This window comes from Ursus americanus, chromosome 35, assembly GCF_024610735.1.
Source record: "Ursus americanus isolate L20-20 chromosome 35, mUrsAme1.1.p, whole genome shotgun sequence".
NCBI lineage: Eukaryota > Metazoa > Chordata > Mammalia > Carnivora > Ursidae > Ursus > Ursus americanus.
The window spans coordinates 19,462,150-19,486,364 of NC_142161.1; the positions used below are offsets into that span (position 1 = coordinate 19,462,150).

At 36.3% G+C, this 24,215-nt stretch overlaps 1 long non-coding RNA gene across 2 annotated transcripts in view; it reads left to right on the forward strand.

Moving 5' to 3' along the window:
* Nucleotides 1-24,215, forward strand: part of LOC123794235 (uncharacterized) — a 139,508-nt gene that overhangs the window by 19,493 nt on the left and 95,800 nt on the right. For both annotated transcript variants that reach the window (XR_015723030.1, XR_015723031.1), the window contains exon 3: nt 3,640-3,685. This is a non-coding gene — a long non-coding RNA (uncharacterized LOC123794235). The remainder of the gene's footprint in view (nt 1-3,639; nt 3,686-24,215) is intronic.

A 24,215-nucleotide genomic window follows, 5' to 3' on the forward strand; every position in this document is an offset into this window, starting at 1 on the left:
CTTCTTGAGGTGAGAATATAAAAACTGCATTTTAGATTTTTCTATTCTTTTGAGTGAGGCTTGGATGGCTATTATTTTCCCCTTAGGACTGCCTTTGCAGTGTCCCATAGGTTTTGGACCAATGTGCTTTCATTCTTATTGGTTTCCATAAATTGTTTAAGCTTTTCTTTAATTCCCTGGCTTACCCAATCATTCTTAAGCACGATGGTTCTTAGTTTCCAAGTGTTTGAGTTTCTTCCAAATTTTTCCTTATGATTGAGTTCCAGTTTCAAAGCATTGTGGTCTGAGAATATGCAGGGATAATCTCAGTCTTTTGGTATTGGTTGAGACCTGTTTTGTGACCCAGTATATGGTCTATTCTGAAGAAAGTTCCATGTGCATTCAAAAAGAATGAGTATTCTGTTGTTCTGGGGTGTAGTGTTCTATATATATATATCTATGAGGTCCATCTGGTCCAATATGTCATTCAAAGCTCTTGTTTCTGTGTTGATTTTCTGCTTAGGTGATCTGTCTATTGCTGAGAGTGGAGTGTTGAGGCCCTCTACTATTAACATATTATTATCTATATGTCTCTTTATTCTGGTTAAGAGTTGGCTTGTGGGGGCGCCTGGGTGGCACAGCGGTTAAGCGTCTGCCTTCGGCTCAGGGCGTGATCCCGGTGCTATGGGATCGAGCCCCACATCAGGCTCCTCCGCTATGAGCCTGCTTCTTCCTCTCCCACTCCTCCTGCTCGTGTTCCCTCTCTCGCTGGCTGTCTCTATCTCTGTCGAATAAATAAATAAAAAATCTTTAAAAAAAAAAAAAAAAAAGAGTTGGCTTGTGTATCGAGCTGCACCCCTGTTGGGGGCATAGACATCATAATTGTCATATCCACTTGTTGGATACATCCTTTAAGAATAATATAGTGCCCTTCTGTATCTCTAACTATAGTCTTTAGTTTAAAATCTAATCTGTCTGATATGAGAATTGCTACCCCAGCTTTGTTTTGAGGTCCAGTGACATGAATGGTTTTCCATCCCTTCACTTTCAGTCTGGATGTATCTTTAGGTTCAAAATGAGTCTCTTGTAGACAGCATATGGATGGGTCATGTCTTTTTATCCAGTCTGCAACCCTATGGCATTTATGGGAGCATTTAGGCCATTCACATTGAGAGTGATTATTAAAAGATATAATTTTAATGATGCCATGTTGCCTGCAAAGTCTTTGTTTCTATGGATTGTAAATTTCTGTTCTGTATCACTCTTGGGGTCTTTTTACTGTTATAGAACCCCCCTTAATATTTTTTGAAGGGCTTGGTGATCACATATTCTTTCAGTTTCTGCCAGTCTTGGAAGGTCCTTGTCTCTCCGTCAATTCTGAATGACAGCCCTGCTGGATAAAGGATCCTTGGCTGCGTGTTCTTCTCACTTAGTGCTCTGAATATGTCTTTCCAGCTTTTTCTGGTTTGCCAGGTCTCTGTAGACAGGTCTGATGTTATTCTGATGTTCCTCCCTCTGTAGGTGAGAATTCTCTTCCCCTGGCCACTTTCAAGATTGTATCGTGGGATCTTATATTTGCAAATTGTACTATTATGTGATGTGATGTTGGTCTGTTCTTATTGATTTGGGAGGGGTCCTCTCTGCCTCTTGGACACGAATGCTTGTTTCTTTCACCAGATTAGGGAAGTTTTCAGCTATAATGTGTTCAAATATCTCTTCTAGACCTCTCTCTTTCTCCACCCCCTCGGAGGTGCTGATGATTCTGACATTGAAACGTTTCATTGAGTCAGTAAACTCCCATAATCTACATTCTTGAGATTGGATTTTTTTGAGCCAAGTTTCCATTTTTTCCTTCTTTTCTATCATCCCATCTTCCAACTCACTAATTCGTTCTTCTACCTCATTTACCCTGGCCGTCAGAGCATCCAGTTTGACTGCATTTGATTCGTAGCATTCTTAACTTTGCTAGATTCACTCTCATTTCCATCCTCAGAGATTCTATATTCTCGTTTATATTTTCATTAATACTTTTTTCAGGTCTACACATCATCTTGACCATTGTTACTCTGAACTCCATTTCTGACAATTTGGTTAAATCCATATCCATTAGTTCTGTGGCAGAGGCCACAGTCTCTGTTTCTTTCCTTTGTTGGGGATTCCTCCTCCTTGTCATTCTGATGAGGAGTGGTTGCAGGGATGTACAGAGCCCAAATTATTAACCAGGACCCGGGCAGTGTGCACCTGTTTTATAGGGACCTTAGGGATGTGGGCTTCTTGATTTTTCAGCCTGCCTTCTGGGGGAGGGGCCTGCTGCACGGATACTCAGGCAACCCTGTTTGGGTAGAGTTGCCCTGTCCCCTGGGGTGGGGGGAGGATGGGCACAGTGTGAACCGGTTTTTCTGGGCTTTTGTTCTCTGGCGGCTTTCCCTGGCGGTTTTCTGTGGCTCTTCTGAGAGTCAGAGCCGCAGTGGCCGAATCCTAGCCTCTGTCTCAGAACAGAAAGATCGCAGTCGGCTCTCCACTGAGCTCTCCTGGCCACTTTAACTCTGTTTCTGTTGGTGCTGCTCAAAACCCTGCAGTGTCCTGGGTTGTGTGCCCCACAGCCACTCTCCCAATCCTCGCTCCCAGGGCTGGCAGGTGTCTGTCCTTTGTGCTTCTAACACCGCCAGCCACCCCTGGTTCCCATGTGCACTCCTGAGTTCCCTGTTTCAGTGTGGTTTGCGTGCTCCCAAGCTCCCGGTTTCAGTCTGATCACACGCGCGCTCCCGAGCTCCTGGTCTCGCTCAGTCTGCTTTCTCGCGGGAGTCAGTCCGGGAGTCAGGCCGCTCCCCAGTGCCGAAAGCTACTGCTTCCCGGCGCGCGAGGGCAGCGGCTCCCTCCCCCTTCCGTTTATCTTCCGATATCTGTGCACGGTTTCCCGGTTCCCCGCTTCGTACCTCAATACTCAACACCGGAGATGTTCATTTGTAGAGATCCAGATATATCTTCCTGCGTCTCAGGCTGATTCCGTGGGTGTTCAGGATGATCTGGTAGATATCCAGTTCCATTCAGGGGGCCAGCTGAAAAAAGGTCCTCTACTCCTCCGCCATCTTTTTTTCCTTCAGTGTTCTCATTTTTTTAATGAGAGTAAAGTAGTTAAAGATTTAGACACAGATGTATGTATGTATTATATAACATATACATATAATCATGAAGCCTTGTGTGTGTGTATATGAATTAACAAAAACATACTCTGTGTGTGTGAATTAGAGGAATATGGAGACTTCTGGGAAATATTTCACATAATTATCATAAATTACATCTTACGTAGCTTGTTTGTCAGAATTGTTCCAATTCACCATTTACCCAACTGATAAGAAAGCTAAGAAAAAAGTACATGTATCTACAGGTATTTCACAAGAGTATGTGGAAATTCTATTTCTTTTCTCAAAGTGAATTAAATAAATATTACAGATACATTTTATTTTTAAACATTGAGATCACACAATCTCTGTAACTGTATACTCCTTTCTTTTTATTGAGATTACTTACTTATTGTCTACAAATTTCCTTCATATAAATATTGAATTTTTCTACATATAGGAAATTATTAATATAACCAATTAAAAATATTTAAAATTATGTGTTAACTACTTTGTTAATGTTTTCCCCCTCTTACAGGTGCTGGATATCTCCCCTTGGATGTGCTTCTGGCATCTCACCATCAGTAAGTTAAAAAATGACCTCAATAAGTTTTCTATCCTGGCCTCCACTGATTTCCCATATTTTGGCTAATAAGTTTATCATTCATATAGTCATTTAAGTTGGATGCCTAGAAATTATCCCCTATTTCATCCTTTATCCATATTTCATATTTTCTTGATGAAGATGTAATGAGATTCAAGGACATTTCGGAAGATTCCATTTAATTTGTTTCAATAGATTCTGAGCACTTGAGGGTAGTGAATCTGCATTATTCCTCTTTGTGCTCACCAATGGGATCTATAAAACTAAACAAACGTTAGTGTTAAACTTTAATTTTTTTCAGGAAAAGGAAAATTTGCTTGTCTATAGATCGATAGATGGATAGATATAGATATATACAGTGCACACAAAACATTTACCCATATAGATTTGTTATTTTGTTCATTGACATATATGCTTTTCATTTAGAGGTCCCAATCCAACTCCTATACTTTTTTTAGATAGATCTAAGCTATAATATTCTCTCTTTATTAATTGAATCAGTAAGGTTAAGCTCCTTCAACTCAGTAGCTTAGAACATTGATATGATGTCATGAATTGGGTCTTAAAGTACTGGAGTTTTCCAAAACAATGCTGGAGGAAAATTGAATATTGATTAAAAAACTTGATTATTTCTGATTTCATGTTGAAAAAATTGTACATGTTCACAATCTACTAAACCTATGACCAAATATGATTTTATCCTTTTGATTGTTTCTATTTTTATATGTTTTAAATTCAGCAAGGGTAATTCGTTAGATTGTTTTTGCTTACACCTGACAATTGTGGTAGTACACAGGCAATCTTCAACTTAAGGTCATTTTGAGTTGAAATAGACAATGTTAAACAAAATTGTGCGTATGTAAAGCATATGACAGCTATTAAAACAATTCTTTCTAGGAAAAAAGCATTGAATTTCTTATAAATATTAAATGGCTTTTGAAAAATGCTCACCAGTAGGAGGAACAAATTATTGAAAAGGAAACTGTAACATTAAAACAGCATTCTATTTATCATCTTTTAGTTTATTGTAGAGCTAAAAAGAAGGGAAAAACAACTGAAGCGTTGCCTTGTGTTAATTAAGAAACATGCGTATTTATCATCTGCATAAAATAACTTCTAAGATGTTTGAAATGTTTATAAAACTGTTATTCTCGAAAGGAAGTCTCACCTTTGCCTATGTTTTTGGATTTGGGAGTATTCAGAACAGAATTTGTCTTTCCTCGATGCAGGCTTACTTTCTACCAGCTGAAAAATCATATTTAGGATATTTGATTTTCATACACATAGGAAATATCTTTCCAGACACTCCTTCCCTAAGTATCACTATTGGCAGGGAATTGAATGGAATTTTAATTGATCAACTAATTTAAAATACAGTCATAAAAGAAGAGGAATATTAATAATAGCTTAGCAGATACTTATCTTCTCTGTTGTCCTCAAGAATATAAGAATCTGCACTGATCCTAGGATTGTTTGCCTTTCAATGTATTACATATTTTGAAATCTAGCACAATGTTAAATTCAATCATAATGTTAAATCAGAATACCTTGTTAAGGATTTTTGCGGGTTTTGGGCTGCTATTACATATAATTTGGTTAGTTTTCCCAGAAATGTCAAATTCCGCTTTGCTGGTCATCACTCCTACCCTCAATATTCTCAAGGAAGGACTGTGGGATGGGGGGGGGGGGGTAAGATGGCAGTGCAGTAGGAAGACCCAAGTCTTGCCCCTCCCTTGAGCACAGCTAGATAACTATTGAATCATTTTGAATACTCAGGAAATCACCCTGAGACTGATAGAACAAACTGCACAAAGAGGTAGAGGAGAGGCTACTTCGAGAAGGTAGGAAGTATGAAAATATGGTTTGGGGTAGAGACAGATGATGGATGCTGTGGAGGGAGAATGAGCCCTGATTGCAGAGAAAGGCTCTAAGAGAGAGTGGAACAAATGGAGATAAACACATACTCTCCCAGAGCCATTGGCTGGGAAAATGAGAGGGGCTGATTTTTGTGGGTTTTTGCAACCAGTGGGGCTCAAAGACTAGAGTTTCAGAGGTCCCCAGGCTTGGCTATAATAGAGACCTTGAGTGGAGGCAGGCAAATAACCTCAAAGACTGTGCCATCTGAGGATCACCTAAGTGACCGAGGGAGAGACTGTTTGTTTTATTTGGAGTGCACCTGTGAGAGGTGGCATTGCCCCTCTGGGGACAAAACAACTGGTGGGCATCATTTCCCTCCTCTGCCCCTCAGCATAGGCGCTGAGACACCTGCTGAGCGCAGCTAACTGGGACACTGGCTGTTTTGCCTGCTGGCTTCAAGTCCTATGCCCCTGCAGTCTGGTGCTCCAGCCCTTCTGGAACTAACCCACGTCAGTCCCAGCATGGTGAGATGCTTTCCCAGAGGACCAGCGCAGGTCCCCACCACCCCAGGTCCCTGAAGTTTGGAATTTTGAAAGTCCACAGCCTGGCTAGGGTAGATCCCAGGGTGCTTTGCACTGCTCTGGGCAGGCAAGCAACCCAGAGACACACAGTGTGAAATCAATGATCTGAAAAATGCCTGTGATGCATGAAGGGGAAATTGTTCACTTTGCCGAGAATGCTTTCTTGAGAGGAACAGGCACAGACTCCCCTCTCCAGGGACAAAAGAGCTGGCTGGCACCATTTGCCTCCCCTGCCCCTCAGCATAAACCAACTTCAGGAAACACACAGTGCTAGCACTGACTAAATGGCTTACACCAAATCCTGTCCCACTGTGCTCTGCTGGTACTGTTTTTCTAGGGCAAGTGTGCCTAACAACCACCAAGCAGACCCCACACCCAGAAAATCAGCACAAACCCTGCACACATGACATGTACTGGTCATAGCGTTCTGCAGAGCCTCAATTCTAGTGGAAATAGCATCAGGTCTCTTTTAGCAAGCAGACTAGAGCATACCTCGTTAAAACTTGTCACACCCTGGCCAAGGTCCAAACAGTCCCCACTGCAGACAAGGAGAAACTCCACAGAGGAGTGACCTGAGGGATAGAGCAGCCATGACACGGCAGCAGAGTGTACATGGCACACACCAGAAATAACATCCTGAAGCGCCAGGCCCTGGACATTATATGACCTCTTCTTCATAAAACCATTACTCTCAGGGACAGGAAATGTAACACGGTTTCTTTCTTTCTTTCTTTCTTTCTTTCTTTCTTTCTTTCTTTCTTTCTTTCCTTCTCTCTCTCTCTCTCTCTCTCTCTCTTTCTTTCTTTCTTTCTTTCTTTCTTTCTTTCTTTCTTTCAAGATTTTATTAATTTATTTGACAGAGAGAGAGACAGCTAGAGAGGGAACACAAGCAGGGGGAGTGGGAGAGGGAGAAGCAGGCTCCCAGCGGAGCAAGGAGCCCAATGCAGGGCTTGATCCCAGGATGCTTAACAACAGACCCACCCAGGTGCCCCCAAAACAGGGTTTCTTTTTCTTTTTGTTGTTGTTGTTGTTGCTGTTTATTTTATTATCTCATTCTTTCTTTTTAATGTTTTTTTTTATTATATTATGTTAGTCACCATACAGTACATCCCTGGTTTTTGATGTAAAGTTCGACGATTCATTAGTTGCGTATAACACCCAGTGCACCATGCAATACATGCCCTCCCCATCCCCATCACCAGCCTATCCCATTCCCCCACCCGCCTCTGCTCTGAAGCCCTCAGTTTGGTTTCTCAACACACAGAAGACGGAAACCTAGACAAAATGGCAGGACTGAGGAATTCATCTCAAAAGAAAGAACAAGAAAAGGTCATGGTCAGGGATCTAATCAAAACAGATATAAGTAATATGCCTATATAGAATTTACAGCAATAATCATAAGGATACTAACTGGGCTTGAGAACAGTACAGAAAACATGAGGGACCTTACCACAGACATAAAAGAGCTTAAAGCCAATCAGGCGAAAATTAAAAAAGAAAATAAAAACAGAGATTCAAACTGATTAGATATAATGGCCACAAGGATGAAGAAACAGAGGAATGAATAAATGATATAGAAGATAGAATTATGGAAAATAATGACGCTCATCAAAAGAGGGAAAGAAAAATCCTGAAGCATCAAAGTAGACTTAGGGGACTCAGTGACTACATCAAGCATAATAACATTTGTATCATAAGAGTCCCAGAAGAAGAGAGAGAAAAGGGAGACAGAAGGTTTATTTGAACAAATTATAGCTGAAAACTTACCTAATCTGGGGAAAGAAACAGACATCCAAATCCAGGAGGCACAGAGAACTCCCATCAAAATCAACAGAAGCAGACCAACATTGAAACATACCATAGCTAATTTGAAAAATACAGAGATAAAGAAAAAATCCTAAATGCAGCAAGAAAAAAGAAGTCCCTAACTTACAAGGGAAGACCAATAAAGGTAGCAGCACATCTCTCCACAGAAACTTGGCAAGCCAGGAAAAAGTACATAATATATTCAACGTGCTGAATGGGAAAGATCTGCAGCCAAGAATTTGGATACACCCAGCAAGGCTATCATTCAGAACAGAAGGAAAGGTAAAGAAAGAAAGACCAAAAGTGACAAAGACTAGAAAGGAACAGAGAAAATCTCCAGAAACAAAGACAAAACAAGTAATAAAATGGCACTGGATTCCTATCAATAATCACTCTGAATATAAATGGACTAAATGCTCCAATCAAAAGACATAGGGTGCCAGGATGGATTAAAAAAACAAACAAACATGTGTATGCTGCCTACAAGAAACTCATTTTAGACCTAAAGACACCTGCAGATTGAAAGTGAGGGGATGGAGAAACATTATCATGCAAATGGACATCAAAAGAAAGCCAGAGTAGTGATACTTATATCAGAAAGACTAGATTTTATTTTATTTTTTTTAAGATTTTACTTGTTTATTTGAGAGAGAGAGACAGCCAGCTAGAGAGGGAACACAAGCAGGGGGAGTGGGAGAGGAAGAAGCAGGCTCCCAGTGGAGGAGCCTAATGCGGGGCTCGATTCCAGAACTCTGGGATCACGCCCTGAGCCAAAGGCAGACGCTTAATGACTGAGCCACCCAGGCGCCCCCAGAAAGACTAGAATTTACACCAAAGAGGTAAAAGATCTGTACTCTGAAAACTATAAAATTGAAGATGACACAAAGACATGGAAAAAAATTCCATGCTCATGGATTGGAAGAACAAATATTGTTAAAATGTCTATACTACCAAAGCAATCTACACATTAATGCAATCCCCATCAACATGCCACCTCAATTTTCACAGAGCTAGAGCAAACAATCCTAATATTTGTATGGAACCCCAAAAGACCTCGAATAGTGAAAGCAATATTGAAAAAGAAAGACAAAGCTGGAGGCATCACAATTCTGGACTTCAAGTTATATTGCAAGGTTGTAATAATCAAGACAGTATGGAACTGACATAAAAATGGACACATAGATCACTGGAACAGAATAGAAAATCCAGAAATGGACCCACAACTATATGGTCAACTAATCTTCAACAAAGCAGGAAAGACTATCTAATGGAAAAAAGACAGTCTCTTCAACAAATGGTGTTGGGAAAACTGGACAGCCACATGCAGAAGAATGAACCTGGACCACTTACTTACACCATACACAAAAATAAATTCAAAATGGATGAAAGACCTACATGTGGGACAGGAAACCATCAAAATCCTAGAGGAGAACACAGGCAGCAACCTCTTTGACCTTGGCCACAGCAACTTCTTACCAGACACATATCCAGAGGCAAGGGAAACAAAACCAAAAATGAATATTGGACTTTATCAAGATAAAAAGCTTCTGTGCAGCAAAGGAAACAGTCAACAAAACTAAAAGGTAGCCTACAGGATGGGAGAAGATATTTGCAAATGACCTGTCTGAACAAGGGTTAGTATCCAAAATCTATAAAGAACTTATCAAACTCAACACCCAAACCCCAAATAATCCAGTTAAGAAATGGGCAGAAGACTTGAATAGACATTTTTCCAAGGAAGACATCCAAAAGACACATGAAAAGATGCTCAACATCACTCATCTTCAGGGAGATACAAATCAAAACTACAAAGAAATATCCCCTTACACCTGCCAGATTGGCTAAAATAAACAACACAGGAAACAACAGACGCTGGTGAGCATGCAGAGAAAGGAGAACCCTCTAACTGTTGGTGGAAATGCAAACGGGTGCAACCACTCTGGAAAACAGTATGGAGGTTCCTCAAAAAGTTAAAAATAGAACTACCCTATGACCCAGCAATTGCACTACTAGGTATTTACTCAAAGGATACAAAAATACTGATGTGAAGGTACACGTGCACCCTGATGTTTATAGCAGCATTATCAACAATAGCCAAATTATGAAAAGAGCCCAAATGTCATTGACTGGTGAATGGATAAAGAAGAGGTGGTATCTATATACAATGGAATAAACCTCAGCCATAAAAAGAATGAAATCTTGCCATTTGCAATGTTATGTGGATGGAACTAGAGTGTATCACGTTAAGCAAAATAAGTCAGAGAAAAGCAAATACCATATGTAGAATTTAAGAAGCAAAACAGATAAACATAGGAGAAATACAAAAAAAGAGAGAGGCAAACCATAAAACAGACTCTTAACTATAGAGAACAAACTGAGGGCTGCTGGAGGGGAGGCGGGGGTTGTCCTAGATGGGTGATGGGTATTAAGGAGGGCACTTGTTTTGATGAGCACTGGGTGTTGTATGTAAGTGGTGAATCACTAAATTCTACCCCGAAACTAATATTACAATGTACGTTAACTGGAATTTAAATAAAACTTGAAAAAAAAAAGGGAAAAAAAGATTCTCAAGGAAGATAAAAATCCCGATGCAATGCACACAGAAATTTATAGCTAGTATAATAATGTCATATTGATTATTAGCTGTTTTTGATTGCCTAAGAGAAAAACATAAGATTCTTACATAACTTTGTTAAACCCATTCAGCTCCACATTTAACAAAAAATCTAGAAGTACATCACAGAATCTAACTTACATTTTTTATTCTGATTTGCACACTTGATTATTTATCATATGCATTCAATTCACTTGAATCATTCAAGTTGCCAGGGTAAAAGAGGGTGAAAAATCCAAACCAGTCCTTGCTTATTTTTATCAGAGGTTTATACCACTGACATGGATCTTGGAAGTTGCAAATAAATTTTCCCATAAATTACTCTTCAGTAATTTTACATATAATTTAAAATTTTATATCCTAACTCTTAACATTCATCTTTCCCTTTCATAGTTTCTATTTTCTATTTTATATACTGGAAAATAGACTCCAGTGTAAAACTTATTCTTGCCAAAATATACTGAAAATTATTGGGTTTAGTGGAAAAAAGGCAGGTTCTGAGTTCCTGAGAAGAAACTTGTGAGAGTTGAATTGGTTTCCATAAGTAATTTGGAAGAATAATAAGCAACTAATGAATCGTTGAACACTACATCAAAAACTTATGATGTACTATATGTTGGCTAACTGAACATAATAAAAAAAATTTGGAAGAATTATTTTTTTTTCTTGTTGTGTCCTTGTTGTACTTACTGTTTGTTTTCCCAGCTGATTAGAGAGAGGGAAGAGGGGGCCAGAGAACACAGCTGAATGGCTGACTGTATTTTAATAAGAGTATATTATGTACAATATTAGATACTTTATCTTTGCAGAAAAATAATCACTTTCTCCTCCTCAAAATTTGGTAAAGTCAGACAAACACAAAAGCAATTTAAAAAGAAAAATTGAAACACGTATTATGTTATGATTATGTGTGTATTTACTTGATCCCTTTACTTGACTATAAGAATTTACAGACCATTCTCTCTATTTTAAGTTGTCCTTTATTTCCTGAAGTACCAGATACTTGTACATGGTAATGGTTGAATAATTATTTGTTGAGTGGGATTACATATTAGACTTTATATTTATTCAAAATATATTTGGATTTTAAACATGGTAGTTTCTGAGTTTTTAAGTCAGTTTTCTTAGCACTCAATAAAAATTATGAAATAAATCAGGTGTTACAAAATTACTGTCAAATTGGTTTAAGATTTAAGTTTCCATGGTTCAGTATCTCTTTTTTTATTTATCAGAAGGACCTGTCAACAAATATTTTTGTGGAGGGCATATGTGTGAAGTTAGGAGTACATATGCATGTGCGGTAAGCATATGTATGTTTGTAAGGGGAAGCTGTTTTTAATCTGTGTATAACCAGTCTCCCCTTTGGCCTGTGCCCTGACTGATTCCTGTAGTTCTGGTAGGCAATCTTATCACCCTGATATCCTGGCCACAAGGATGATACCACACCCTGAGCTATGTTTATTCTCTTACTAAGAATCTGTTTTGAATAAACATACTCAAGGGCAGAAGTCATTTGAAAGGCATACCAAAGAGAAAAGTCTAATAGATTTTCCAAATTCCTACACTGTTAGAGACATATTATCTTTAATTGATTAATTTAGTTACCTGACATTGTTCATATATATGATTATATATTTTGGAAAGAACTACTATAATTTGCTAAGAATGGCAAACTCTGGGGAATGGAATAATGAGTTTATCTTCATTTTTTTCAGTGTGGCCATAGGTTTTGTAATAGCATCCATACATTTCTTTTAAAAAAGATTTATTTATTTATTTATTTATTTATTTATTTATTTATTTGAGAGAGAGAGGGTGTGTGTGCAGGTGAACATGTTGGGGGAGGGGCAGAGGGAGGGTAAGACCAGCAAATTCCAAGCTGAGTGGGGAACCAGATGCAGGGCTCGAATCCAGGAGATCATGACTTGAGCCCTAACTGAGTCAGATGCTTAACCAACTGAGCCACCCAGGCACCCTGCATCCATTTTTATCTTGTTTAAAAAAATAGCATGATAGGGTTTTCTATATACAATATGAAAGAATAAATCCATTTCTCTTTTCAAGTGTTCTATGCTTTTGTAGAGTTAAAAATACAAACAGAATAAAAAGTTTAAAAATATGAGTATATAAAATTCTTTAAATATTCTGGAGAGATTGTTATTATATAATTTATATGCAAAAACAAGTAACAAACGTTATGAATTTTTTTAGTAAAGGAAGCAAATCCAGAACAATACTGCCATAAAAATACACACAGTCTTTCTTGGTAACAGACCATTTATTCAAATGAAAAGAGTTTGATAAAAGTGGAATCACACTGTAGTTAGACATTCTCTCTGTACTAAAATGGAATTTAACTGAATAGTTACAAGTATGAATTGAGAGTCAGAAATATAAATTCCCATACCAGTTCTAGCATTTACTGGCCATTTGATTCAAGAAAACTCTCTCAAGTCATCTGAGTCTAACTTTCCTCACCCATGAAGTATATACTTAAAATAGTTCGATGTTTCAAAATAATAGCCTCTTGATAAATACTTGTTAAAACATAAATAGTTGGCCATAATTATAACATGCAGAAGAAACAAACCAATTCCTTTCAAATTATCACTCAGAAGTCCTTAGAATAACAGCTTGCAGGGTTGGTTGTTTTTCTTTAATTTCTAGTCAACTAGTCAGATATTAATCTTTCTGAAATGCAATTAATGTAACATAATCTTTAGCACATTCGGTGTGAAGTATTCTATGTCTGCTGCCACAGGGTACACGTTCACTTGACAAGACAGTGCTGGGTGGAAAAAGGGAGACATCATTTGGGTTTTACCTTCTGCAACATGGAGCTGGCGCTGTGGTAGATGGGGAATGGTGACCATTCATCTTTCCTAAGGAGATACCAGATATCCCAAATGACTGGGGGCTGAGAACAGAGGAACACCTGTTTTCATGGAAGGGAAGAAATGGTCTGGTGGAGCTTCTATCACGTGACGCTGGAGGATGAGAAAGAGGCCATGGTTTGTGGCTTAAGTACTATAGACGCTTGATATTCTTACTGAGATTTAGTAGATTTTCTTGCATAAATATTTCTTTATTTGCTCTATGTCCCTTGGACAATTTCCACAGGCTTTAACACTTTTAATAATTAAAAAAAATTTAAATATTTCATCAATTAGGATATTTTCACTGAAGAGTGTTTTGTTCGTACTCCTTATATCACAATTATAGAAGTCATCTTTATCTTCTGCTTTATTTTGTTTCTATTTATTTTTCTTTTTGGATAATTTCAATTGAATGACACTCAAATTTACTAATTCTTTTCTTGGCTGTGTTGAAATCCCAGAAGATCCTGTTAGAACGTTCTTCATTTTTTTATTTGTATTTTTTTTTTTTTGGTATTTATAATACATTATTTCTTAGAGTTTCCATTTCTCTGCTGAAATCACCCATCTGATCTTGCATGTGTTTCACTTTTTCCATTAGAGGCAACTTAATTTTAGATATATTAAATTCCCTTTGTCATATTTGAGAGTTTTGCTTTACCTATTGGGTCTCATTTTTTTATATGCTTTATATTTTTTAATAAATGTCAGACATCTAGTATAAGACACTAGAGACTGAGATAAGTGTTTTTTATGTGTGGATATGGCACACTTTTCTTTCTATTAGACCTTAAGGCAGGGGACTGAGTTAATCTAGTTGAGTCAGGGTTTAGTTCTGTTATTGTTATGATTTACCTCAGTAAACCGTACACTTCAGATTCTTCCAATGATATCTGTGCTTTAAAAAAAAGGGGGGGAACAAAAATGAAGCTTAAAGCCAGCAGAATAAGGGAATAATAAAGATTAGAGCAGAAATAAATGATACAGAGTTGTGGGCTGATTAATAAGATTTTTTTCCGTAAGAGTATACTCTGCCTTCCGCTTCTATCTTTGTACTGTGAAAAGCACCTAACATATATTGGATGTCTAATTAATATTTTATGAAGAGGAAAGAAAGAAAAAAGAGACAGAAATGATTCTTCTATACATTGGCTTTGAAAAAATTGTCAATTTTATAACTACAGAAACTTAGGAAATAACTGGGTTTTTTTCTCCCAACTTTTTCTCTCTTTGTTTTTTCTTTTTTTCTTTTTTCTTACCTCGGAGTTAGTAACAGGATAGACATCTCAGATTAAAAATTGGTAGGTCTTTCCCTATTTACATCTCCAAATTTAGGGGCTTTCTTGATCTCCAATACAATTCTTTTCTTTTAGCCTTTCAGTTGAAATATTTCCAAATTTGAAAAGTTGTGAAGTATAAAAAAAGAGTGCAAATATATCATACACACTCTCTCAGATTTCCTAATTTTTAACATTCACCACATTCATCTTATCATTTCTGTCAATGTATTGGTATGCAAATATTTATCTACCTACCTACCTACCTACTTACCTATGTATCTATATACATAAATTCAAAATATTTTTCTGAAACACCTATTCTGCAGGTATGATGCCAGATTTCTGGTTACTATTTAAGTGTGCTTTCCGAAAAACACCAATGTTTCCTTTTATCACAATAGTACAACCATCAGAATGAGGACATTTTCACTGGTAAAATTCTATTATCCATTCCAGAGATGTTAAAATGTTGCTGAGAATTCTAATTGATTTTGTAGGTTCAGCATCCAATTCAAAATCATGCATTACATTTAGTTGACATACCTCTTTAGTAGTCTTCAGTCTGGAGTACTTCCTAAATTGTCCCTTGTCTTTTAGTACTTTGGCATTTTTGACTCAAACAGGCACTTAATTTGTAGAATGTCCCTCAACTCAAAGGTTCATCTGATCATTATTTGATTCAGTATAGACGTAGTATTTTTTTAAAGGCCATGCCATATGTAATTATATTATCTACAAAATCATAATATTGCTTTAAAGAGATACCAAATGAAGAAAATAGATAAAAGATATATACAGGAGAGTGACATTTGTTTCATAAAATAGTTACAAACTATTTTTTTGTGGAATGCTTATCCATTTTTTCAAGTCAAACAACTAATCCTGATGGTAAAGACGTGACTTATTCATTCTGTCTTATTTAGAGATGTCTTTTTCTTCCTCCAAATTTTCATATATGTCAGGAGAACAGGACCAGTTTATTCCCTGAAGTTGTGAGAATAAAGTACCAATTCCCAGCTTGTAATTTTGTACAGAAGCTTTCATTACTGCCTGGATGATGCCTTTCTTCTGACATACAGTTTCCTTAATTACCCTGAATGTAAGCTGACTGTTTATATTTGGTAATCATTCAAAAGAAGCTCCTTAATCAAACTGCTCTTCATTTATGCAAAGATTGTAACAGTTTGGTTTTTGCTCTATTGGGAACTTTGAGATCTTTAGGTTTCTCATGATCACTATGCCAATTACTTTGCTGTAATTAAAGATAATGGAACTTTGATAATGACTTTGCCACCTATGATACTCAAGATAATAGGCTGGTGGAAAAATATCAATAGTTACATGACATTGTTTTGAATGGTAATTGATACAACTGTGGCATGCTAATATGAGCATAGCAGCTGTCTACTTCTTCAAGTGTATGTGAACCCTAACCCATGACAGCTGTGCTGGGTAAAGATGCTGAACATTAGTCTGACTCAAATATAAAATTACTTCAAAAACAGCTTGAATCATCTGTGACCTAGGAGTTCAGACTGAAAAAGGACTCAGTAAAAACATGATAAATCAGGAAGGTTGCTGTTTTTTGTTTGTTTTTGTGTTTTGTTTTGTTTTGCATTGTCCACAAATACTCCCTAATTTGGTGCATTAAAAAAGAGGGTAAAATGTCATTCTGATAATAGAAATCATTTTTGCATTGTATTTTGGTTTTGCTTTTCATCTTCATGGATAAATGGAAGTTTCAGAAACTGTTGTACATATTCTGATGCATCAATTATTTCTCAGAGGCTTTTCATTTTTTAATTGAAAAAAAGAAGCTATAATTACAACAGTGTCTCTGCATGAAACCTGGAAAATCTACAAGATGTGGTTAAGAATGAGTGTCAGAAGCCAGGTACACTTTAAGAAAGTTGTCAGTGAGGTACAATTTAGAACCAGGAATCAGTGATTTTGGAGACCATTTCTTCCCTTTTATTTTTCAACTTGCATATACTATTTCATGTAAACCACTTTTATGACATATGTTATGTCTATACTTTCCTTTACAAACACACATTCGTACAAAGAAAGGCATTATTTTTGAATCACCTCTTACCTCAAATATAAAAGACATTTCCTCTTGTAATCTTATTGAAAACATCTTATAATGGAATTTTTACTTTTAGATTACATTTATTGTTCCTTTATCCCTTGTTTCCATGACATACTATTTTTTTTCTGGACCGTATTTTCAAGTATGTATTGCAATCCTTTATTTTGATAACCTTATAAAATATAGAAGAACTGATAAACACCTACATACTTTCTACCATTTGTAGTACACTAACTTCAATTCTGTAAGTTTCTCTTGTAGTCTTCTTCACGTCTGTTCTTCATCCCTCAACTTCTTGGCTTCTCTCATCTGTACTTTTATGATATTAAGATGGAAAACATTAATACTCTGTTCTATGATTATGAACAAATACACTAATCTTTGTCTAAAAGTTGATTCTAAAGGCTAAAAAAGGAATATATAGCATTTACCTTGTATTGATACGAATATAATGTTCACTGTTGTATCAGACCACAAAATCTCAGTAGAATACACTAATAAGCATTTATTCCTTGCCTACTCATCTACATGTTAGCTGGAGTTCAATGGAACGTAGGTGGGCTCAATTTGATCCAGGTCTCAAGTTCAGATTGGGTCCATTTCACATATCCTATTATAGCAAGGCTGGCTACCAAGGGAAGGGTTCTCTCATGGAGGTGGGGGAAATGTGAAAGGAAAACCTCAGACAGGAAAACACATTTTAGAGATTTTTCTTTGTTATAGCTGCTAACATTGCATTAACCAAAGCAAATCACTTGGCCAAGTCTAAAGTAAAGGGGTGCGAGACACATTCCGACCTTGCTAAAGCAACACCAAGTATGTTAATGTATACTCTAAAATTGTAGTAAAAAACCAGACCAATAATTCAATGTAACAAAGTTATATAATTACATATTCAAGTAAAATGTTACAACTATACTTCCTCTCTATAGAACAATTTATTTTTTCATTTTTTCTTTTGTCATGCAATTTAATGCTTAAAGTAGTTGTAGCTATTCCAGTGTAATATCTGTTTTGTAGAATTTTTTCCCTTGAATCAATCCAACCAATTTCAAGTATACAATATGGTATTACTATAGTTACCATGCTGTCCTTTGGCTCCTCAGATTTTATTTATCTTGTAACTAAAAGTTATACATGCGGGACTTCAAATTGATTTCTAAATAGAGTTGATGGAGGAAATCATGGTAACTACTAATATCTTGATAGAGAAAAACAGCAAAACTGGAAGAGGTAAGAAATCAAAATGATCTATTTAAATATGAGGAACATTAAGTAAATGTTTCACACATATTGCATTATTTAGTTTCTATCTTAACTTAGTTCTTAAAGAATTGATTTTTGAATGGATAAAGAATATATATATAATATATATGGTATATTTTTTATATATGATAAATACTTATATATGGTATATATAAAATGGAATATTACTCAGCCATAAAAAATGAAATCTTGCCATTCATGACAGCATGGATGAATGTAGAGGATATTATGCTAAATGAAATAAGTCAAACAGAAAAAGGCAAATACTACCTGACTTCACTTATACATGAAATTTAAAAAACAAAGCAAATGAACAAACAAAATCAGAAATAGCCCTGTAAATACAGAAAACAAACTGGTGGTTGCCAGAGAGGGGGAGATGGGAGATGGGTGAAATAGGTGAAGAGGATAAAGAGGTGCAAAATGTCCCGTTATAAAATAAATAAGTCATAGGGATGAAAAATGCAGCATAGGTAGTACAGTCAATAATATTGTAATGACTTTATATGGTGACAGCACCTTTTTCATGGTGAGCACTTCATAGTGTATGTAATTGTTGCGTCATTATGTTATATGCCTGAAACTAGTATAGAATTGTATGTCAACAATGCCTCAAAAGAATTTTTTTTAATTAAAAAAATTAAAAATAAACCTTTTGCCGAGTTTTGGATTCACAGCAAAATTGAGAGGAAGGGATGAAGATTTCCCATATATTCCCTGTACAGTTATAGATATACATGCATAGACTCCCCCATTATCAACATCCCCCACCAGAGTGCTGCATTTGTTACAATTGATCAGTCTACATGTGTGCGTCATAGTCACCCCAAAGTCTATAGTTTACATTAGGGCTTTCTCTTGATGTTTTACATTCTGTGGGTTTGTATAAAGATATAAAAATATCCATCTTTATAGTGTCATAGAGAGTATTTTCAATGCCCTAAAATTCTTTTGTGTTCTACTTATTCATCCCTCACTCCCTGAACTCCTGCCAGTCATCGATCTTTTTAATGCCTCCATAGTTTTGCCTTTTACAGAATGTCATATAGTTGGAATCATATAGTGTGTAGCCTTTTCAGACAGGCTTCTATCACTTAGTAATATGAATTTAAGCTTCTTTCTATATCCTTTCATGGCTTGACAGCTCATTTTTTTTCAGCACTGAATAATATTCCATTGTCTGGATGTACCATAGTTCATCTATTCATGTATTAAATGACATCTTGATTGCTTCCAAATTTTGACAATAATGAATAAAGCTACTGTGAATATCCATGTGCAGCCTTTTGTGTGGATATAAGTTGCAACTCCTTTGAAAACCGAAGGTGGGCAACTCCTGGATTGTATGGTAAGAGTATGTTCAGTATTATATGATACTGTCAAACTGTCTTTCAAAGTAAGTGTACCATTTTACATTCCCACCAGCAATACAAAAATTTTGGTTGTTCCACATTCTTGTCAACATTTGGTGTTGTCAGTTCTTTAGATTATGCCATGCTAATGTGTGTGTAGTGGTATCCCAAATTTGTTTCAATTTGTGTTTCCTTAATGACATATGTTGTAGGGCCATCTTTTCATAATGCTTATTTGTCATCTGTCTATCTTCTCTAGTGAAATGTTTTAGTCAGTTTGAGCTACTATGACAATTACTATAGATTGGGTGACATATAAACAACAAAAATTAGTTTTTACTATTTTGGAGGTTGGCAGTCCAAGGCCATGCTCTGAGTTTTGTCTCTATAAAGCAGAATTCAACCAGAGCAAATGAATAAGACAAAAAAAAAGTGTTTTATTATTTTTAGAAGAATCTGGATATTTTGCTAAATGGGCAATTGAAAAAAGGAAGAATATGATATATAATTACCTGTGGAAATTACCTATAATTACCTGCACATTATATACGTGCAGAATTGTATGTAATTGGTTTAATCACAGCAAGCAGTATGAGTGCTAGCCTCATTCAGGTGCCAGGGTGGTCAGAGGCAGGTGGAAAGTAAATTATTTAAAGATAAGAGAGGATAATTTTTTAAAGATTTTATTTATTTGAGAGAGAGAAGGAGACAGAAAAAGCATGAGCGGGGGAGTGGCAAAGGAAGAAACAGGCTTCCTCCTGAGCAGGGAGCCCAATGCGATGTGGGGCTCCATCCCAGGACCCTGGAATCATGACCTGAGGTGAAGGCAGATGCTTAACCGACTTAGCCACCCAGGTGCCCCAAGAAAGAATAATTCTTAAAGTAGTAACGTCAGAGAAAGTGAGAATAAATTCTCTCTGAACTAGCAAGGTAATTAAAAGGGCTCAAAATTATGTAAGACAGAGAATGATTAATAAAAATGCACTTTGTTGTTTGATATATCCATATTAAATAACATGGAAATTTAAAGTAGTAACAGCGTTAAGGTGAAGCTGGGTCAGAAAATCTTCATGGAAAACATATTAGGGCTTATTTTTTAACAACTCTATCCATTTTATTGTATCTCTGTTTTTAACTGTCCATAAAGATTGAGATGAATGCACTTGTATCACATTTGCTTTTAGTTTTGATTAAAAACAAATTTCTTGGTCATCCTTTAAATATACAGGTACACACATGAAATAATTAATTCTTACAAAATCATAGAGTTTAACTTGAAGTTAATTTGTTAGTTTAGTAAATTTAAATTGAGACTGACTTTTTAATTCTTTAAAAAAATCTCATAAAGTTTTAAATTTGGATTACCTGGTTGGCCCATGAGCATTCATATTAGTTGGTGAAGCCATAAAATCTAAAAGAATGGACAAATTGATATGAAATTTAACCCAGAGAAATGTGGGTCCTGTTTATGCATGTATCTAGAGGCAGTTTTCACCAGCAAACTATAAATTAAATTACACATAAAAAACTTGAACTAGACTTTGTCAGCCACAAAACAGGATTTGTGCTGTCCCAAGATACTTAGTAACTACAGAGAAAAGACATTAACTTTAGAGTGGATAATCTTGGCAGAAACCTTCCTAACTAATTGAAACCAACATCACCAGTAATAAGCTGGTGATAAAATATAACATGATGCACTAAGAAGGACACGTAATTTTTGTGGTACCCTGGAAAAATACATAACTTTAGTTCAACATGGTGAGAACTCCAGACAAATCTAATTTGAGGAACATTCAGCAAAATAACTAGTTATTGCACTTTGACAATCAAGGACAGTTGACGTGAACAAATACAGTGTGGGATTTTGAACGAGATCCTGGAGCAAGGGGGAAAAAGGTAGTGGAAAAACTTGTGAAATTCCAAGGTGGTCTTTAATTTTGATACTGGTTCTGAAAATTTTATAAAATTATGTAAAATGTGGAAGCTGAGTAAGAAATATATGGAAACTTTCTTCCTATTTTTATACTTTAAGTCTAAATACAGTTTGAAATTAAAAAAAGGTACTTAGGGAGGGGCAACTATACGAAGGGCAGAAAGATTAGATTTTCTCAGGAGTTGATGTAAGGGTGGCTTGGTTGCCAAATAGTAACAGGAGGGAGTTCCTTTTGATTGTGAAACTATCTTGATTATGATAATGGTTACATGACTTCTTTGCACTTGCCAAGATGCATAGAGAGGTAAACCAAAAATAGTGCATTGTATTGTATGTAATAAACAAACAGACATAAAAAGAAAAAAGAAAAACAAATAACCAAAGAAAACATTTGAAGCAAATATGATTTGTCAATAATGAAAAATGAAAGAAGTATTAATATCAGAGCTCGGTACCTGAACAGTAATTTCACTTCATTGCAGATGACAGCCAGAAAAATAACTGCGACAATTGTTCAACATCTTATTTACTAATTAGGTATACTTGAGTAAAATATAGTGATAGAATAATTTTAAATGTAAATAATACTCAATTATTTAAAGATTTGGTTAGTCATGGTTGGTAAGTCATTGTATTTGACAAAACATTTACATAGATTTATTATATCATGAGGCTATAAAATTAATCCATTAATCCAGTTTTTTGAGTCTTCTTAATTTTATTTTACCAATTTTGGGGTAAATAGAAGTTGAACTTTTACTGTGTACCAGATTCTATGATATTGCATGTACCCGCAATGGTGCTAGACAGAGGTAGAGAGTTAAAACACTAAGTAACACACTAAGTTGATGCAAAGACTCCCTGCTGCAAACAAGGAACTATACAAAAAGAGTCACACACACACACACACACACACACACACACACACACACACACAGACTTGAGTTTGTACCAGTTGACAGAATGAAAAGGTACCATGAACTCAGAATTGAAAGTTTAGGCTGGTGTCAAATTAGCTAGTGGTGTTTGGACCTGGATATTAGCCCCTGCAGCTGGGAGCTGGGGTTGTAAAGCACAGTAGAAGAATCAGCCTTCCACAGTGTGGCAAGACTTAGCACTCAGTCCCTAGTTACATGTGTAACTCTAAATGGTCTGATCTTTCTACATAAAGGAGATCACAAGTACTTCACCCAATAGCTTTGTAGAAACAGTGTGCAATACTACTGATAGTTTAAGATCCAGATGGGTTAAAATGTGTTCTGTGAGAAAGCCCATATTAAAGTGTGCTGGATGTGTTCACGTTGCTCCTTGCAATACACTTAACCACAGTTTCCTTCTTGCTTTCTGCCTGAGAGACTGCCCTGGGTGGACGACAGTAGTGGGGACCTTCTCACTCCAGCTTCTGGTAGCTGGAGCCCAGAGAAAGCTCTGGCTGAAGACCACAGAGAGTGGGAAAAGTTAATTTAGGGCATTTAGTCCAACAGCTAATCTTTCAGATTAGCTTTCTTTAGAAAGAAAAAAAAAAAAGATATCCAGATAGCTTTGGATTTCAGATAATGAATAATTTTTTAAAGTAAAAGTATGCCCATGTAATGTTTGGGAAATACGTATACTAAAAAAGAGTTGTTTATCTGAAAATCAAAGCTAACTGAGCATTCTGTATCTTATCTGGCAACCCTACGTCAGTGTTGTTGGCTTTGCAAATCCCTCGAAGACTTGTGATGTAATGGAGGTGTTATTAGCTAACCCTACAGCAAGAAACATTTTGTGATATATAAGTGCGTCGGATCAACACATTGAACTCCTTAAACTCATATAATACGTCAGTTATGTTTCCATAAAGCTGGGGAACAAAGATCATGACTGTTTTCAAGGCAACCTCTACAAACAGTTCCCTTATCAGGATTCTAGTGTTTTCAAATTCTCTTTTAACTCTGTTAGGGAATACCAGTCTAGCTGTCTGGTGAAAAAGGTTCTCATATTTTCTGGCAATATTATTAAGAAATGTTTGTAAGGCATTGCATTTTAATAAAAAAAAATCCATTTTCTATATCACCCTCAAGTCCAAGTAAAGTAGAAAATTAGAAAAGAAAAATGGTATTCTTAAACTTAAATTAGCCAACCTTTTATAAATCCTGTATTTCTTTGATCTGATGGGTTGCTTTTGGCCGTAATTACAATGGGTCATTTCTTTCAGTCTCTCATTGATTGCTGACACTCTTCATGTGAACTGATAAATGGACATCCTATGAATCTGGGAATACCACCCCAACCTTAGATTCCATTTATCACAAGCTAGTAAGGCTCTGAGACCTCGAATTTAGGAGTCTTAAAAATTGCCTCGAAGTAGACGATCTTGGCCTAAGGGCAGATAAATCAACACTTTTAAATCAAGACAATATTGGCACAAAATAAGAAATCTTCCATCCACAATAACAGAAAAATAGTCTTGTTTTGAGATCAATGGTATTCTGTTTCTCTGTTTATTTTGTTATAAATCTTCATATTTTATTTAAATGAAGCTTAACAATTGCCTAAAAGGGTTTTTCAAAGTTATGTTATACACTGACACCTTTACCACACCCTTAACCACCCTCGACCTTCCTTTATCATGTGAAGAGGCCACTTACCTGTGAATTTCTCTGAGTCTTTATGATTGCAGAATCTATTTACTCTCACTAATGCCCCTGATAAACATCCAACTTATGTTTCATTAAATACTATCGAAGGCAAATTCTCTACGACAGGTGTGTGTGTGTGTGTGTGTGTGTGTGTGTGTGTGTGTGTGTACTGGAATTAGTCTCATCAACTCCACCTTTCAATCTTGGCAGTAATGGATCCTCACCACAA